We start from the raw sequence: 6705 nt of genomic DNA, 5'->3' as shown, positions 1-6705 counted from the left end.
TTGTCCGAGAGAGAGAGACAGAGTGGGTGAGAGAGCGGTAAGAAGGAGAGCAGAGCGTGAAATATTTTGTGAAATATTTCATTTAAAAAGGGGGGGGGGGGAGGGGAAACATAAAACAAAGCATTGAAAAAAAAAAACGAAATGATGAGCGAAGCAAAGTTCCGACTACACCGAGAATCTTCTTGCTGCCTCTGATCGTAAACAAAAAAGAGGGATCGAGAGACGGAGAACGCTTTCACGAATTTGCGTGCCATCATTGCACAGGGGCCATGTTAATCTTCTCTGTATCGTTCCATTTTTTTTGTTTCTGTACTGCAGGGATAGAGAGAGAGAGAGTGTGGGTGAGAGTGATTGTTGACAGAACTTCAGGACAATGGTGATTGCTAGAGGTGGCGCTGTCATGATATCAGTAGCTTTAACATCGCCATGATCCACAGTGCCATATGTATTCATTTACAATCCCTTAGCATCACCATCATAAACACAGGCACTGTCATCATCAAACATATTGATCATCATTTGCCAATAATGACCATCTACACCAGCACCACCATCACCACCATCATCTAACAGCGTGAGAACCACCACCACCATCATCATCATCGTTCACAAATTTAGCATTAACTACAAACACCTCCGGATTAGCACGGTTGGCCACACACATACAAACACCATCCATAGTCACCGAGAAAGTCGCCATCATCGTCGTCAGCCCTATAAGACCGCTCGGCGAGGCATTGTTTACATTCAAGTGATGTTTTGTGTTGACATTTTGTGCATGGGGAGCGGTGGCGCAGTGGTTAGCGCACTGCGCTACAAACGCAGCCACCACCTGAGTTCAAATCCCGGGCCCATGGTACCATCGGTTGCGAGTGATTAAACGGAGTTTGGGCCTCCACATAAGTCGACTCAGCCCACAAACGAAGTACTGTGCTGTCTACCCGGCGTGCCGTGTAAACCCCAGTGCTGGGGGATACAAAGGCGGCCGGGCGCGGTACACACCCACTCACCACCTACCCACTAACCCACCCGCCACCTCACCCACCCACTCACCATCTACCCACTAACCCACCCACTCACTACCTACCCACTAACTACCTTCCCACTAACCCACCCACTCACCACCTACCCACTAACCCACCCGCCACCTCACCACCTACCCACTAACCCACCCACTCACCACCTACCCACTCACCCACCCACTCACCACCTACTCACTCACCCACCCACTCACCACCTACCCACTCACCCACCCACCTACCCACTCAACACCTACCCACTCACCCACCTACCCACTCACCCACCCACCTACCCAACACCCACCCACCTACCCACTCACCACCTACCCACTCACCCACCTACCTACCCACTCACCACCTACCCACTCACCCACCCACCTACCCACTCACCACCTACCCACTCACCCACCTACCTACCCACTCACCCACCCACTCACCACCTACCCACTCACCTACCCACTCACCACCTACCCACTCACCACCCACCCACTCACCCACCCCCGGGCCTTGTGTCCTTGTGTTCTTGTGTCTGTATGTCATTGTGTACTTGTGTATTTGTGTTCTTGTGTCTGTATGTCATTGTGTCCTTGTGTCCTTGTGTTCTTGTGTCTGTATGTCATTGTGTACTTGTGTATTTGTGTTCTTGTGTCTGTATGTCATTGTGTACTTGTGTATTTGTGTTCTTGTGTATGTATGTCATTGTGTACTTGTGTATTTGTGTTCTTGTGTATATATGTAATTGTGTACTTGTGTATTTGTGTTATTGTGTATGCATGTCATTGTGTACTTGTGTATTTGTGTTCTTGTGTCTATATGTAATTGTGTACGTGTGTATTTGTGTTCTTGTGTCTGTATGTTATTGTGTACTTGTGTATTTGTGTTCTTGTGTATGTATGTCATTGTGTGCTTGTGTATTTGTGTCCTTGTGTCTGTATGTCATTGTGTACTTGTGTATTTGTGTTCTTGTGTCTGTATGTAATTGTGTACTTGTGTATTTGTGTTATTGTGTATGTATGTCATTGTGTACTTGTGTATTTGTGTTATTGTGTATGTATGTCATTGTGTACTTGTGTATTTGTGTTCTTGTGTCTGTATGTCATTGTGTACTTGTGTATTTGTGTTCTTGTGTCTGTATGTCATTGTGTACTTGTGTATTTGTGTTCTTGTGTCTCTATGTAATTGTGTACTTGTGTATTTGTGTTATTGTGTATGTATGTCATTGTGTACTTGTGTATTTGTGTTCTTGTGTCTATATGTAATTGTGTACTTGTGTATTTGTGTTCTTGTGTCTGTATGTCATTGTGTACTTGTGTATTTGTGTTCTTGTGTCTCTATGTAATTGTGTACTTGTGTATTTGTGTTATTGTGTATGTATGTCATTGTGTACTTGTGTATTTGTGTTCTTGTGTCTATATGTAATTGTGTACTTGTGTATTTGTGTTCTTGTGTCTGTATGTCATTGTGTACTTGTGTATTTGTGTTCTTGTGTCTATATGTAATTGTGTACTTGTGTATTTGTGTTATTGTGTATGTATGTCATTGTGTACTTGTGTATTTGTGTTCTTGTGTCTATATGTAATTGTGTACGTGTGTATTTGTGTTCTTGTGTCTGTATGTTATTGTGTACTTGTGTATTTGTGTTCTTGTGTATGTATGTCATTGTGTGCTTGTGTATTTGTGTCCTTGTGTCTGTATGTCATTGTGTACTTGTGTATTTGTGTTCTTGTGTCTGTATGTAATTGTGTACTTGTGTATTTGTGTTATTGTGTATGTATGTCATTGTGTACTTGTGTATTTGTGTTCGTGTGTCTATATGTAATTGTGTACTTGTGTATTTGTGTTCTTGTGTCTGTATGTCATTGTGTACTTGTGTATTTGTGTTCTTGTGTCTGTATGTCATTGTGTACTTGTGTATTTGTGTTCTTGTGTCTGTATGTAATTGTGTACTTGTGTATTTGTGTTCTTGTGTCTGTGTGTCATTGTGTACTTGTGTTCTTGTGTCTGTATGTCATTGTGTACTTGTGTATTTGTGTTCTTGTGTCTGTATGTCATTGTGTACTTGTGTATTTGTGTTCTTGTGTCTGTATGTCATTGTGTACGTGTGTATTTGTGTTCTTGTGTCTGTATGTCATGGTGTACTTGTGTATTTGTGTTCTTGTGTCTGTATGTAATTGTGTACTTGTGTATTTGTGTTCTTGTGTCTGTGTGTCATTGTGTACTTGTGTTCTTGTGTCTGTATGTCATTGTGTACTTGTGTATTTGTGTTCTTGTGTCTGTATGTCATTGTGTACTTGTGTATTTGTGTATTTGTGTCTGTATGTCATTGTGTACTTGTGTATTTGTGTTCTTGTGTCTGTATGTCATTGTGTACTTGTGTATTTGTGTTCTTGTGTCTGTATGACATTGTGTACTTGTGTATTTGTGTTCTTGTGTCTGTATGTAATTGTGTACTTGTGTATGTGTGTTCTTGTGTCTGTGTGTCATTGTGTACTTGTGTTCTTGTGTCTGTATGTCATTGTGTACTTGTGTATTTGTGTTCTTGTGTCTGTATGTAATTGTGTACTTGTGTATTTGTGTTCTTGTGTCTGTGTGTCATTGTGTACTTGTGTTCTTGTGTCTGTATGTCATTGTGTACTTGTGTATTTGTGTTCTTGTGTCTGTATGTCATTGTGTACTTGTGTATTTGTGTTCTAGTGTCTGTATGTTATTGTGTACTTGTGTCCTTGTGTTCTTGTGTCTGTATGTTATTGTGTACTTGTGTATTTGTGTTCTAGTGTCTGTATGTTATTGTGTACTTGTGTCCTTGTGTTCTTGTGTCTGTATGTTATTGTGTACTTGTGTATTTGTGTTCTAGTGTCTGTATGTCATTGTGTACTTGTGTCCTTGTGTTCTTGTGTCTGTATGTTATTGTGTACTTGTGTATTTGTGTTCTTGTGTCTGTATGTCATTTTGTACTTGTGTCCTTGTGTTCTTGTGTCTGTATGTCATTGTGTACTTGTGTATTTGTGTTCTTGTGTCCGTATGCCATTGTGTACTTGTGTATTTGTGTTCTTGTGTCTATATGTAATTGTGTACTTGTGTATTTGTGTTCTTGTGTCTGTATGCCATTGTGTACTTGTGTATTTGTGTTCTTGTGTCTGTATGTCATTGTGTACGTGTGTATTTGTGTTCTTGTGTCTGTATGTCATTGTGTACTTGTGTATTTGTGTTCTTGTGTCTGTATGTCATTGTGTTTACTTGTGTATTTGTGTTATTGTGTATGCATGTCATTGTGTACTTGTGTATTTGTGTTCTTGTGTCTATATGTAATTGTGTACGTGTGTATTTGTGTTCTTGTGTCTGTATGTTATTGTGTACTTGTGTATTTGTGTTCTTGTGTATGTATGTCATTGTGTGCTTGTGTATTTGTGTCCTTGTGTCTGTATGTCATTGTGTACTTGTGTATTTGTGTTCTTGTGTCTGTATGTAATTGTGTACTTGTGTATTTGTGTTATTGTGTATGTATGTCATTGTGTACTTGTGTATTTGTGTTCTTGTGTCTATATGTAATTGTGTACTTGTGTATTTGTGTTCTTGTGTCTGTATGTCATTGTGTACTTGTGTATTTGTGTTCTTGTGTCTGTATGTCATTGTGTACTTGTGTATTTGTGTTCTTGTGTCTCTATGTAATTGTGTACTTGTGTATTTGTGTTATTGTGTATGTATGTCATTGTGTACTTGTGTATTTGTGTTCTTGTGTCTATATGTAATTGTGTACTTGTGTATTTGTGTTCGTGTGTCTGTATGTCATTGTGTACTTGTGTATTTGTGTTCTTGTGTCTATATGTAATTGTGTACTTGTGTATTTGTGTTATTGTGTATGTATGTCATTGTGTACTTGTGTATTTGTGTTCTTGTGTCTATATGTAATTGTGTACGTGTGTATTTGTGTTCTTGTGTCTGTATGTTATTGTGTACTTGTGTATTTGTGTTCTTGTGTATGTATGTCATTGTGTGCTTGTGTATTTGTGTCCTTGTGTCTGTATGTCACTGTGTACTTGTGTATTTGTGTTCTTGTGTCGGTATGTAATTGTGTACTTGTGTATTTGTGTTATTGTGTATGTATGTCATTGTGTACTTGTGTATTTGTGTTCTTGTGTCTATATGTAATTGTGTACTTGTGTATTTGTGTTCTTGTGTCTGTATGTCATTGTGTACTTGTGTATTTGTGTTCTTGTGTCTGTATGTCATTGTGTACTTGTGTATTTGTGTTCTTGTGTCTGTATGTAATTGTGTACTTGTGTATTTGTGTTCTTGTGTCTGTGTGTCATTGTGTACTTGTGTTCTTGTGTCTGTATGTCATTGTGTACTTGTGTATTTGTGTTCTTGTGTCTGTATGTCATTGTGTACTTGTGTATTTGTTTTCTTGTGTCTGTATGTCATTGTGTACGTGTGTATTTGTGTTCTTGTGTCTGTATGTCATTGTGTACTTGTGTATTTGTGTTCTTGTGTCTGTATGTAATTGTGTACTTGTGTATTTGTGTTCTTGTGTCTGTGTGTCATTGTGTACTTGTGTTCTTGTGTCTGTATGTCATTGTGTACGTGTGTATTTGTGTTCTTGTGTCTGTATGTCATTGTGTACTTGTGTATTTGTGTTCTTGTGTCTGTATGTCATTGTGTTTACTTGTGTATTTGTGTTCTTGTGTCTGTATGTCATTGTGTACTTGTGTATTTGTGTTCTTGTGTCTGTATGACATTGTGTACTTGTGTATTTGTGTTCTTGCGTCTGTATGTAATTGTGTACTTGTGTATGTGTGTTCTTGTGTCTGTGTGTCATTGTGTACTTGTGTTCTTGTGTCTGTATGTCATTGTGTACTTGTGTATTTGTGTTCTTGTGTCTGTATGTAATTGTGTACTTGTGTATTTGTGTTCTTGTGTCTGTGTGTCATTGTGTACTTGTGTTCTTGTGTCTGTATGTCATTGTGTACTTGTGTATTTGTGTTCTTGTGTCTGTATGTCATTGTGTACTTGTGTATTTGTGTTCTAGTGTCTGTATGTTATTGTGTACTTGTGTCCTTGTGTTCTTGTGTCTGTATGTTATTGTGTACTTGTGTATTTGTGTTCTAGTGTCTGTATGTTATTGTGTACTTGTGTCCTTGTGTTCTTGTGTCTGTATGTTATTGTGTACTTGTGTATTTGTGTTCTAGTGTCTGTATGTCATTGTGTACTTGTGTCCTTGTGTTCTTGTGTCTGTATGTTATTGTGTACTTGTGTATTTGTGTTCTTGTGTCTGTATGTCATTTTGTACTTGTGTCCTTGTGTTCTTGTGTCTGTATGTCATTGTGTACTTGTGTATTTGTGTTCTTGTGTCCGTATGCCATTGTGTACTTGTGTATTTGTGTTCTTGTGTCTATATGTAATTGTGTACTTGTGTATTTGTGTTCTTGTGTCTGTATGCCATTGTGTACTTGTGTATTTGTGTTCTTGTGTCTGTATGTCATTGTGTACGTGTGTATTTGTGTTCTTGTGTCTGTATGTCATTGTGTACTTGTGTATTTGTGTTCTTGTGTCTGTATGTCATTGTGTTTACTTGTGTATTTGTGTTCTTGTGTCTATATGTAATTGTGTACTTGTGTATTTGTGTTCTTGTGTCTGTATGCCATTGTGTACTTGTGTATTTGTGTTCTTGTGTCTGTATGTCATTGTG

At 38.6% G+C, this 6705-nt stretch overlaps 1 non-coding gene across 1 annotated transcript; it reads right to left on the bottom strand.

Annotated features, from left to right (window-relative positions):
• Positions 1-218: 218 nt before the first annotated feature.
• LOC142929605 (U6 spliceosomal RNA) lies at positions 219-326 on the bottom strand. Its single transcript, XR_012945753.1, has one exon. It is a non-coding gene; the product is annotated as a U6 spliceosomal RNA (small nuclear RNA).
• Positions 327-6705: the final 6379 nt, after the last annotated feature.

This window comes from Petromyzon marinus, chromosome 31 (genome assembly GCF_048934315.1).
Source record: "Petromyzon marinus isolate PM22_M1 ecotype Great Lakes invasive population chromosome 31, UKy_Petmar_22M1.pri1.0, whole genome shotgun sequence".
Classification (NCBI taxonomy): Eukaryota; Metazoa; Chordata; class Hyperoartia; order Petromyzontiformes; family Petromyzontidae; genus Petromyzon; species Petromyzon marinus.
Note: the sequence above shows the minus strand (reverse complement) of the source record. Positions and strands in the feature narration are given on the sequence as shown.